This window comes from Prosopis cineraria, unplaced genomic scaffold, assembly GCF_029017545.1.
Source record: "Prosopis cineraria cultivar Desert tree isolate PC_DT_omini unplaced genomic scaffold, ASM2901754v1 PC2066, whole genome shotgun sequence".
NCBI classification, from domain to species: domain Eukaryota; kingdom Viridiplantae; phylum Streptophyta; class Magnoliopsida; order Fabales; family Fabaceae; genus Prosopis; species Prosopis cineraria.
The window spans coordinates 10,213-23,309 of record NW_026557391.1 but is presented as its reverse complement, the minus strand read 5'-3'; the positions used below and the strand labels follow the sequence as shown (position 1 = coordinate 23,309).

Sequence of the window (13,097 nt, the reverse complement as noted above, 5' to 3'; positions counted from 1 at the left end):
AAAAAAATAAAAATATCTTTCAAGTGTTCTGAATTATTGTTTAGAGAATAAAAGAGAATAAAAAAACAACCCATTTTTATTATTTCTGTTTTCAGAATATGTTTTACAAAATATTAGTTCTTAGAACAATAAAACAAAGATAGTTTCAAACGAACCTTATATCTTGAGAGCTTTCCTTTTGTTTTTGTCAAGTGTCCAATTATTCAAATTTAAATCAACGGATGATATAAGAATAATTTTTCACAAATCTGCATTATTTTTATTTTAAATTTATGCAACTAAAATAAACGGTAATATGCGTTTTGAGTTTTAACCCATTATAAATAGTGCTGTTTGCTATAAAATACTTATTGGGAACATATAACTACAAGTTCAGGTAGAGTGAAATAAAACAAAATCTTTTCAAGAATACAATGGGTCCTTCTATTTTTTTTAAAAAAATGTACCTAATTTAATTGTGACTTGATGGAGATATCTGACATTTCCTTCTCAAACAAAAAATTAAATTTAATAAATAAGATTACAAAGAAATTAAAATGTATGACACTCACGAAAAGGGAAAATGACGTTTAAAGACCCCCTAAAAATTACTTAAATTAAGAAATAAAGTTAGAATAAGATAATTTTTGCACTGCTCATATTTCATATTTTTAATACTCATCTTTTATATTTTCAATACTAAAAAGAATTAAAGATAAATGTTAAAATCATTGAAGGAACATATTGAAAACATTCAAGATAATATTTGAAAAATTTAATAATAGAGTATTGAAAATTCAAAAAATAAATACTAAACATATGAAAGATAAATACTAAAATTATGAAAGATGTGTGATGGAAAAAGTTCATTCAGAAAAATTTTATGGAAGAATGACAATTAAGTGTTAGAAGATTAAATTAATAATAGTTAGCTTTTTGACAAAATTTTTGAATAAATAATTTACAAATATTAATTCAAATAAAGGTAAAAACAGAAATCCTAATTATGCTTTAAAAATTATATATTTAAAATTTAAATACTTTATCTACAATTGAAATGCTTAAATACGTAAATTGTCTAAATTAATATTTAAATTTATGCCGTGCTTCACTCACGTAGGAAAATAGGAATGCTAGAAAATGAGATGAGAGAAAATAAATATAAGAGAAAATGGGAGGAATATAATTTTCTTTCATTGTGTTTAGTTAAGCGAGAGAAAACTAAAAAGAAAGAAAATTAACTTGAAAATTTAGAACTAATATTTTTTTAATCAGTATAAAAATTAAATATATGCCTGTTTAACAAAAATTTATGATCAAAATGTAACTATACTACAAATATTATGATAAAAATAAAGGGAAGCAAGAGGCGATGAACAAGTTTATAGATAAATTTGAAAATAAATCTTCTCTAAAATCCCTATATTTAGAGAGAAAAATTGAAGATAAAAACATATGAATCTCATATGCTATGTTCCTTCTACTTTTTTCTTTCTTTTCTTTACTTTTTTCTGTTGTAGCCAAGTAAGGAAAAATGTTATTTTTTCTCTATTTTTTCCTCCTGTCAAGCATAGTATTAAACTTATTTTTCTAAAGAAATTGTCCATAGATCAAGTTATCATAATTTAATTTTTTAAAACCTAATTTTCATCTTTCTAATTTTAATTTCAAGTAATAGCTTTTAAAAAATGTTATAATACTAAATTGTAATTGAAGTTGAGGTCTTAAATATCATTTTACCAAAATAAATTAGCCCCACCTACTTTCCCCTCTCTCTCCGGCACAAAAATTTTAGGCCTGGATTTAGGAGATGCAAGGAACGTGGATTCCTCGTCATGTGAATCATCTCTTCCCAATGAATCTCCCCATTCCTCCTCTTCATTCCTTTCTCGTTCGTTGATGCTTTTTTCTTGCCGTTTCAGATTTACTTGATCTAATTCTGGATTGAGTACATTCCAATGCATTCCCTCCTTCAATCAAATTCAGTGTTTCTGATTTCAATTTTATTTTGTCCATTCCATTTTGTCTTCTTTCCAGTTCTAACTACTCTATTATTATTATTTTTGTCCGTTTTTCTTCATTTTTCTTCCCCGGTTTTGATCACTCGATCAATCGTTTTATTATTGTTGTTTTGTCATCTCAGATAAATTTCGCACACGATGTTTCCGGAACGACTCGCTTCCTGTCGTTCTTAGTTGGAGCCATTGTAGATTTTCAGCGTTTCTTCTATTTGTCGATTTGAGATCATGGCTCTTCTTTTGCTTTCTGCCATATTGTTTGATTGGTTTTCCACAGAATAACTGAAGGGTTGTGAAATAATTGTTGTTCTCGTCGTGTTGGCAATTGTGTTTTATAGGTTACAATTTTTGCGATTGTTTTCTGAGTTCCCATTAGATACACGCCATGAAGGGAGAGAGGTGAAAGGTGAACAAGAGAGCAATTATATTTTAGAGGATCGTGATATTGGAAGAAGAAGCTTGGGTGTGAGTGATGTGAAAAGGGTACTTGTTGGAGCAGGGGCTCGTGCTCTTTTCTATCCTACTCTGCTTTACAATGTCCTTCGGAATAGGTTTCAGGCTGAGTTTCGGTGGTGGGATAAAGTTGATGAGGTAATTTTTTGTGTTCTTGTCTCTGTTTTTAAATTGTAGCGTGGCCTTAAATTTGATTACCCTCTCTTGGTTTTATCCTCGTTCATGTCGCAATGAGTTTACGACTGTTGTCCTTATGTCCTTCTACGAAACCGGAATTCTTCTATATTCTGACGCACTTAAATTTTCAGTTCATATTATTAGGTGCTGTTCCATTTCCTATGATGTCCCCGCTTGAAGGAGCTTGGCGTTTGTGGAGTCATCAACATTGAACGAGTCATATGAGACCTTGGTTCCAACCACACTATATCATGTTAGTGTTCTTTGTCTTTTTCTGCTGCTGCATGTTATGCTGTGGGAATATTCTAATTTGGGGCTTGTGTTATATCAATACTTGATTGCTACTCATAGGTTCAAGAGAGTCAATTTATTTTCAGTGATTAGAAAAATTTGTTCGTCTTTGGAACTTCGTCTTTCATGGTCTTGCAGCTTCCCACAAAGTACCAAAGCTTGATCGTTGAAGCATTCATTGTGATAAGAGGATCTTGTACAAGAAAGATCAATTGAGGTCATATCCTTCAAAATGATGTGCAGTAATACATAGTGTGAGCTTATAATTTACAAGATCTAAAAACATCAATAATATCCCCTTGAATTGTTGGTAACTTGTACTTTACCATGAATTGCTTGTGTCTAATTATTTAATGGATGGGTGGAGTTTGCAACTGTGTGTCTAAGCCTCGAGGATTGTGCTTTTCTAGTCTTGGCTCATGAATCATTCTGTTTCGTAGGCATAGCAGTATTTTTTTTCAATGGCATTGAATTTGTTGCAGCAACTTATGCTTTTTCTGACTACAAACTTATTTTGGCAGGCTCATGGAATCGAGCATTTGGTTATTCCTACTAGAGATTATTGTTTTGCACCGTCATTACGTGACATATGCCGTGCTGTGGACTTCCTACATGGTGAATACTGCCGGGAAAAAAAAAAATCGTTTGACTGTAATGATATGTGACTATTTAGAAGCGCCGATACAGTTCTAAATCCTCAACCCTAAATTCTGAACAAAGCTGGGAACTTAATTACTCTCTATTCACCTCTTTCCCCATAGAAATCTACAAGCTAAACCAAAGTTTTTAATAAGTTATGAATGCACATCCAAGGGTAGACTTGTACTGTCTGCATGCCCCGTCATTTAATAGTTTTGAAATTATTTACGAGTCACACAAACACACATATATTCTATTTGACAATTGGATTTCTGCAATGAAGAAAATGCATCGTCTGGGAGAAGTACATATGTCCACTGCAAAGCTGGGCGTGGTCGCAGCACAACCATTGTTATCTGTTACCTGGTTGGTGCCAATAAACCTTTAAAAGGGGAGAAAGTTGGGGGGAGGAAAGTGAGATGTGCGTTGTGGTTTACAAGTTCTGACTTTTTCAAGTTTCTTTTACACCTGATTAGGTACATTACCAGATGATGACACCTGATGATGCATATGATTATGTAAAGTCAATTCGACCAAGGGTTCTACTAGCATCTTCTCAGTGGCAAGTAAGCATGAGATTTGGTTATGATTAGCATCATCTTGGATTCTAATGGTTTACCCAAATCCATATGTTGGACCCCATCTCAGTCCACTTGCAAACTTCTTTCATTTTCAAACCTGAAATAATACTGTGAACTGTGTAGGAAATGTTTGCTTTGTGATTGTTAAGTCCCGCTGTTTCAATATCAGGCTGTTCAGGAATACTACCACATCATGGTGAAGAACACAATTTCATATCTTCCCGCGGCCAATTTACTTTTGAGGCCATCACAGGCTTCTGCATCAGCGTCCAAAGACTTGGTAAATTTGATGATGATGGGTCTATAGTTGTAACAGAGTCAGATCTTGAAGGGTACGATCCAAGAATCCAACCAAGTGGTGTGAGAAGAGAGATATGGGCAGATCTAAGTTTTGCGTACCATGTTCGAGTTGCTGGGCAGGCTGCACTGACAGGAATGTCATGGCTCAGGCTGAGATGTGTGTCAAAGCCAAGGAAAATGAAGGGAAGGGGAAATAGTTCCTCATTCACAAGTGATCATTTGGGAGGAATTAGCGTTGATATCCATGTGTACTGAGAAAAATCCATTACTCACCTCTTTTTTTAAAGTCTGATATTTGTGCCCCAACGGTGAATAATTCATGTTAATGAAAAGCGGGGCTGAGTTATGAAGCTGATTTTCTCCCTTGTATCCAGTTACTTGCTGTCCTTTGCCAAAAATAATGGGAAGAATGACAGTAACGTTTCAAAAGAAATAATAACAGTTAAATCCTTGACAAGATTTTCTGAAGAGTAAGTTGCAAAGCATTGACTTAGATAATTATCATGGGAACTTCAATTGCAAATTATGAGATACTTTAAAATGTCTTACTTATAATTGAAACTCTTGTGTCCGCAATTATTTAAATTAATATTTATAATTTAAAAAAAATTATTGAAAAGTTAATTGTTATTAATTTTTTTTAAGACTTAAGTATCATTCACTTGTTTGAAAAAGTGATACACAAAAATTAGTCGTTAGAAACCCAAAAAACCAAACTACTCTAAACTAGAGGAACTTTTGAGTTTTCACTCTTTAATCATCCATGGGTCGTCCTTTGAGAGCATACATGAAATGATGATTAAAGATCTCCTTTAAAGCATGATCAAGTGAAAGGGGGGTAATCTTCTTTCTCAAATTATGCTACTAAATATTCTCATTAGATTTGATAATGATTAAATTTATCCCAGTAATAATAAATATATAATTATGTAAAAAATATACTCAAACATGTAACAGTAACATCATATACCTTGAGTAAGATTCGAAATTGAAATTTGTGTGTATATACACCCACAAATAAACCTCCTGCCCAAGAAATTCATGGCAAATCTGAAATGTGGAGATTTGATTGATGAGTAAAGATGCATGTTGTAACATCCCATTAAATAAATCATTTACAACATACCCCCTCTGGTGTACCTTTTTCTTTTATCTTTTTCCCAAGAACCTTCTAAATAGGTTGAAATTAGATAACTCCATTCATACAGATTAAAACCAATAACAAATTATTTGTAAAAAAAAAAATGTTAGTTTTTAAAAATATTTCACCTTTTAATCATTTATATTTACTGTGTGCAATCAACATTTAAAAAAAAATAATGTGGGAAGCAAAGATTGAAATCTTACATTTAAGACGACAAAACAAATTCCTTAACTAGGTCTAACCGTTAAAACCGGATGGACTACCAACTTTGAACTTTCCATTGCAATGAATCGATTTAGCTTAACTTTTGCGGTCATATATATCCTTCATAATGTGTGTGTGTGTGTAGAGAGAGAGAGAGAGATGCCATGATTACTTTCTTCTCATTTCAGACAGAATCTCCATTTGCACACGTGACAATAAAACTAACGAAAAAAAAAAACAACATGCATAGAAGTTCAGGTAGTTATCATTTCCATTCCCATTCCCATTCCAGTTCCAGCCTTCCACAGCCTAGCAAACTAGACACGGCATAAAATAAAATCATAGCATCAATGTCAAATCAGGTCGCAAATTTACACGTTGGGGAAAAAAACGCATATAAAGAGCTCTCACATACCATTTCCTGTCTTTAATTCTTACTTTCGTAGGGTTGTCTGCAAGAGACTAGTTTGTACCATTTTCCTTCCCCTATCATGTACTGCATTTATATTTGCTTTCCACAGCAACTTACAGTGATCAAGGGGGTGGCCGATCATGGCTTCTCCTTCAACCTCAAATAAGGCCTAAGTCTCATGCTGGAGATTCTTGCAGATGTCTGTTCCTTCAGATATGGAACCACATGTTTTTCATATCCTCTCTTGAGATTCCTAAATGCCTTCCCTCCACACTAATGAACTGAACCCTTCCTTCTTCATCCAACTTTCTTAAGCCTATCCAATCCTCTATGTAAAGTTTTGTCTGCAATGCGTATCAAGAGATATTAACAAAATCATCCCATAAAATTTGGAATAAATTACATGCGTATCCCTTTATATTTATCAAAATGACACTTCTCATGAGTGGAGAGTCTCTTGAACTCAAAAACCTCACTTTTCTTGTAAAGCTCCTTAATGTAGGACTCGTTACAATGAGTTGAGATAGCCACGTATAGATCTCATTTATTTCGAAGCACACCATTCCTTTTTTTTTTTTAAGAAAACAAGAATTGCATCGCATAAACCTCTGAATTTAGTTAAAATTAGATGAAATTATTGTTTATTTTAAAAATCTACACGAATTTCCCCCAACATCAAGTGTACACACTTTGGCCAAAAGAAAAACAAAAAACAAACACACACACACACACACACACACACACACACACACACACACACCCACACAGAACCCCTTCTATGTTTTGCTAAAATAACACAAATGTTTCATCTATGTTCAGATGTTTTCGTATATTATGAAAATAAAATAAAGCAAGTGAAATTTCACGTAACTTCTAAGTTTTCTGAAATATACTCTGGTTCAGGGGAGGTCTTAGCTGAGGAAATATCAAAATAGAGATGTATAAATAATTTAGCAAAATTCAAGGTATGTTCGTATTAATTTTGAACAAATCAGTTAATCTAATTTCATCAGAACTCTGAAGAATTCTATATTGCTGGAATTTTTAATACAAGTATTTTAGTCATTGCACTAAATCAGAGCACATTTTTTGGACTTATGTAATGCTGAGTAATATATATTACTGTCATTTATACATGCTGCCATGAAATCCTTTTTCGTCTCTAGATATCCATATAACTTAGCTTTCAGGCAAAAGAAATTTAGTGTTAAATCATGATTGAGCCAGATTCTACATTATAGTTAATAAATGAAAATGATACCGAAACAATTCAGGAGGAATGATTTTTATCACTAACAGATATTAAAGACGACGAGGCTTATGTTATCTGAGTAGTCGGAAAGACTAAAACCACTCAAATAAATGGAAATGAAAAGAAATAATAAGACAAGTGTATCACAGAGACAAGATTCTTTACCTTTTGGGGGGGTACGACCGGACTGAAGGACCCATCTGGGTAATATCCAAACCAGGCAGTTTCCTTAGGTATCAAAACAGTGTCGTGCTCAAACTGTTCATTAATCAATTCGCATTTCAGATTGCAATATTCTTATTGAATCAAGAGAAGTTACCTTACACTTAAAAGACCAACTTACCATAATAAGCACTAAATTCTGCAAGCTACTGAATCTCTCCTTAAAAGTGGCGTTTTTCCCATCTGGAAGTTCATTATTCAGCACAGGAAGAAATCTACATTTATCTAAATATTTAGGTATAGCCTGAAATCAAAATTGATCATTCCATCAAGGATTGGAAGTATTTCAAGGCAAAACTCCAAATTTATACTAGGAGCTTTCATTATTATAAGGCATTTTTTTAAAGCATCATGTTAAAAAAATACAAGGCATTTTGAGTCTTTAAAGGCATAAATAATAATGCTTTTACAAAAATACCCTTAACTAGGGGGTAATTAATAAAGTTTTATAATTTTGACACCTTATTAAACAAGGGCAAACATGAAAAGAGCATGTAATTTTAAAGACAATTAACTAACTAATTGGAGTGTGATTCGGTTAAAAATACCTTATAATATTGAATGGGGGAAATAGTTTAAATAAGAAACTGAATATGAAAGCACCTAAAAAAAGAGGCTTTCTATGATAGAGGTATAATTCATGACATAGAAGTAAGACACTTTTTGCCTGGGAAGGAAAAAAGAAAACTCACATTTGGCAATTTAAGATAACCACTAGGAGCCAAGTGTGTCTGCAATTTAATTGAGATGTGTCAGCAAAAGCGTGGACCAAAACAAGTGACAAGATCATGGGACAACAAGCAAACAAACTTCAAAAGAAGATGCAAGTTATGTAGTGAAACTAAAGAAAAGGAAGAGATGAATACTTGAACATAATCACTGTAGATCTCTGCCTTGATGAGTGCGTCTGCAAGGATGCATAAGATGCCTGACTAAAGAAGCCAAACACCATTCAACAAAATCAAGGTGAAAGCATAGGCAAGAGAAGAATTTAACAATTAAGTGATTGGTCTAAACACGAAAATTACAATGACATGATCAAGATGGAAGTGCCAGAAGAATACTCACACCACATAGAGGAACTGAAGCAGTGCCAGCATGCGGGCCTCCTAAGGATATGAAGTTTTTAACCTTTTCAATAATTAAAAAAGGAACAAATTTGCAAACATAAGTTGACAAATGTAAAGATAAGGATACAAAATGCCTAAAAATAGAAGGAAATAAACGATCACAAGAAGGATCAGCAAAATGAGAGAAAGTAAATTAGCACCAGCCATAGAGCGCCGGAATAAAAGATCCATTTCTGATGCTAGTGATAAAAAATCAAATTAATCAAAGCAAGTAAATTAGCACTATCTACAGAAAAGGTTTATTGTAAAAATCAAATACGAAACATCACATGGTTGAATTGAAGATGATTTAATTCATCCATGGCAGAGTACAAATACATTATTAAGAGTCCCCATGCAATCCATAAGATCATACAAAAGATAAATATAAAACACTGAAATAACCTAAAATTTATCCAATGAGCACAACCCTCAAGCAACAGGCCAAATGATTTGAGGGGGGAAAAGTGAATGTGAAATTTATTGGGTTCTTACAGGGGGTGCTTCTTCACAATACTCCACAACACCTCGGCCAATCAAGTTACCCTGTTGGACAAAAAAAAAAAAAAAAGAAGTAATTCAAGAAAGGGAAGACAAAGCTAAGGTCAAATCATTTGAAAAGAAATTATGTGGGATCCTGGTAACTTAGCTAGTTCAAATATCCTTTACAAATGGTAACACATATCTTTTCAAAAAGCCAAGGTCTCCTGATGACTTAATATTCAAAAGGTCATTTGATAAACTGGTGACTGAATTGAATTACTTAATGACAGTTGCAATTTAGAAGATTTAAGTCAGCTATCCAAGAAAACTAATGATTGATGAGATCCAAGAATACTAATTTAATATGAATTTACAAGAAATGAACAGACATAACCCAAACACAATTTCTTTGCTATATTTAAGGCGTCACAAATCATTGGAGGGCTTGGCAGGAATATGAAGCAATGTGATGATGGGACCAGCGTATCAATTTACAAATCTATCAAACTAAAATTGAATATGAAATAAGTGGGAAGCCATTTTGTGAAGAAAAGACAAAATATTAAGATAAGGAAATCCTAATCCGTATAAATCACCTGAGAAAGCCCGACGATGTTGTATCCTTCACTCAATTCTTTCATTTCCTTCACCTGAAGATGATGGGGAACAAAGCATTCAAAGGCTTGAGTAACCACAAAAACCAGGTACAAAAATTACCATACTAGTCCAGCAAATCTTTATCACCTTTTTGCAAACAATCTCAGTCTGCACAAATGTATTTTTTAAAAAAAAATCAGATCATGAATAATCAATACAAGAAATAATTTCATTTCAGCAGTTTCTCTTTGGTCTGATCGCTTACCTGCTCCTGGAGAGGCATAAACCAAGAATCCCATGTTCCATCACCTATTTCTCTGGACCAGAGAGCATTGGAAATGAATAAAATTCAACCTCACATTCTGTAAGATCAAGATTATAGCAAAAGGGACCCAGGCTGGGACGCAGATAACTATGGGGGACTCTTGCAATTCAATCAAGGAATATTAGAAACGAATTAAGCATATTTCAAGCTCAGTTTTGCTATGGTATAGCAATCAATAAAAATAAAAGATATCCAAGCATACATGCAATATCCTTTCACACCAGAGTATTTGGACAGCAGTTCAGTGAATTGTGCTACTCCATGGTTGGAACACTGATCTCCAATACCTACAGTACAAATCAGTGTGATATAAGTCTCGAGTCACCAAAAACTACAGTGAACTAAAGAAAAATACATGTATAACCAAGTAATTCACTCAAAGAACCAGAAAGCTTAAAATGAGAAAATTGGGTTTGACCACATGTCAGCTGGTTGCAATCTACTAAATTAGTAATTTACAGATCAAGATATTCTTCAGACTTCAGAGATAGAATCTATATAAAACTTTAAGTGGTTATTCAATGCAATAACGAGGTATAATGCTTCATATAGTATGAAGCTACCTCTGCAAATCAATTATATTGAAGTGTCAACCTACATAATGAAACTAAGAAGGGTTCATGGGACTCAGTTACAAAATAGTTATCACAGAACTAAATTATGTGAAGCAAGCAGCTATCTACTCAATAATACACTTCATTTTATGTGTAAGAATTCTTTGAATTTCTAGTGAAACGGACAATAAAAGTCACCACAGCTTGAGTAAAGGACCTTGAGAGATTTGAGTTTTAAAAATTATGCAAGAATATACATATTTGCACTATTCATCATACAAGCAAGCCCCCAAATAGTCTCAAGCATAAATTCCTCTTCCAGTCGATTAAACAATACCAATAGAATAGCATAGCCATAATCCAATTTGCATATTGCATATTAACAACAAAAGCTTTTTTGATTAGAAACTTTGAAAGGATCAATGTGCGTGAGATGGAAACCTTAGTGGAATTCCTCAATATTTCTTCTGCCAATGTAGACTTAGTTTTCCTACCAATAAAAAATCAGTTAAAATGCAGAACAGGCACAAACTTTCATAAATATTAATATTGTCTGTTGAAAACAGATATATATATTGTTATTTATCATACTCCTGAAGTACCGACAACCGATTTCGAACAAAACGAACATTTCACTAAAATTGAGCTAAATGACCCGAGCATGGGAAAAATCGTTGGATTACAGTCAAAACTGGAAGAACTCAGGAACCCCACGGTCTCCCTTCCAACAGATTCGGGCAATTTACAAACGAAAATCAAACAAGAAACTTCAAGTTTCAAAAATAGATCGAAAACAAAAAAGGGAGAATCTAAATGATCTTGGAAATAACAAGAAGGAAAAATTAAGGGCAGGCAATTACCATGGAGAACTATAAAGGGTATCGAATTTGAGAGTGGAACTGAGATGCAGGCCACAGCGAGGATGAAGAAGAAGGATGATGAGGTAAGGGCCATCCCCGCCACCAGGAAGCTGGCGAGTGTCTCCTCCAATCCAACTTGCAGAATACTTGGGCCCTCGCGAATTTACATGACATTGCATTTATCATATTGGGTTGATCATTCGTGCCATGTACGACATGATTTTTTTTTTTAAATTTTTCCTGTCACATCACCGGAGACGAAAGACGACAATATCCTCTAGGATGAAAGGGTCATCAAAAACAGTATGATAAAGGTCTCTATTCTCTAAAAATCAACAATACGAACACTCCTTTTTCAATTTATAGAACACTTTTAGTGTATATATATAAATAAAATTTATTAAATATCCTCTCAATTTTTATTTATAAAAAAAATTATAATTTTTATTTATTTTTTTATATAAACAAAATCACATATTTTAACAAGTATTTATTATATATTTCTTAAATTACTTTTTATAATTTACATTAACGAAAAATAATTAATACATACTTATATTGATTAAAAAAGAGTATTTTAGTTTAATTTTTTTTAATTTTTAGACATAATTACTATAGTTAAATAACATTCTTAAATTGTGTAATACAATTTATATACACACACACAGAGAGGGAGTACATTTGTTTGACCTAGAATTAAATATACTTTATATTCTTATTTTTTAAAAAAATAAAAATATACTCTCTTCGTTTAAAAATATAAGGCATTTTTAACTGAATCTCACTCCTCAATAAAGTAGTTATCCACTCTCAAACTAATCCTATCTTTTCATATTTATCTCTATTAAACATCATATAATAAATATAAAGTCACTATCAATAGGGGTACTTTTAAAAAAAAGACAATAATTACACTTCAAAAGACTAAAACATGCCTTACATTTTTTAACATTCAACTCCTCAAAAAATATTTTACATTTTTTAACGGAGGGAGTATTTTTAAAATATTATTCATTTAATGCTCTAAATATGAAAAAAAAATGATAATGAAAGTGAATATATGAAAAAAATAATATTAAAAAATATCTTTAATGAAATTTTATTTTTATCAAAATGTTATATATTTTGAATCTTGAATTTCTTTTAAAGTGACTTATAACCATCTATATATATTAACAAATGTCATAAAAAACCACCGGTTGGTCAGAATTTGAGCCATGGGCAAATTGATCAGCATACTGTAAAAAGAAAAATGCGCAAAGGGAATGGAAAATGCCTACTACATCTGAGACACACACACACACACACACATATATATATTAAATTATTAGTACAAGACTCAATCTCACACAAATCGAGACATGTAGTTCTAGCACAGAAAAAGAAAAGGTAAACTTGGTGTCATTGTAAACTACTAATTTATAATATCTTGGTAAATATTATTGAATGTGTAGTATTTTGATAAATAATTTTTTTTTATAGTATAGTGATCAATTT

At 32.4% G+C, this 13,097-nt stretch overlaps 2 pseudogenes; one reads left to right on the top strand and one right to left on the bottom strand.

Annotated features, from left to right (window-relative positions):
• The first annotated feature begins 2,225 nt into the window (after positions 1-2,225).
• Positions 2,226-4,899, top strand: LOC129301359 (phosphatidylglycerophosphate phosphatase PTPMT1-like; annotated as a pseudogene).
• A 1,047-nt stretch (positions 4,900-5,946) lies between these two features.
• Positions 5,947-11,763, bottom strand: LOC129301360 (uncharacterized; annotated as a pseudogene).
• Between the last annotated feature and the right edge of the window lie 1,334 nt (positions 11,764-13,097).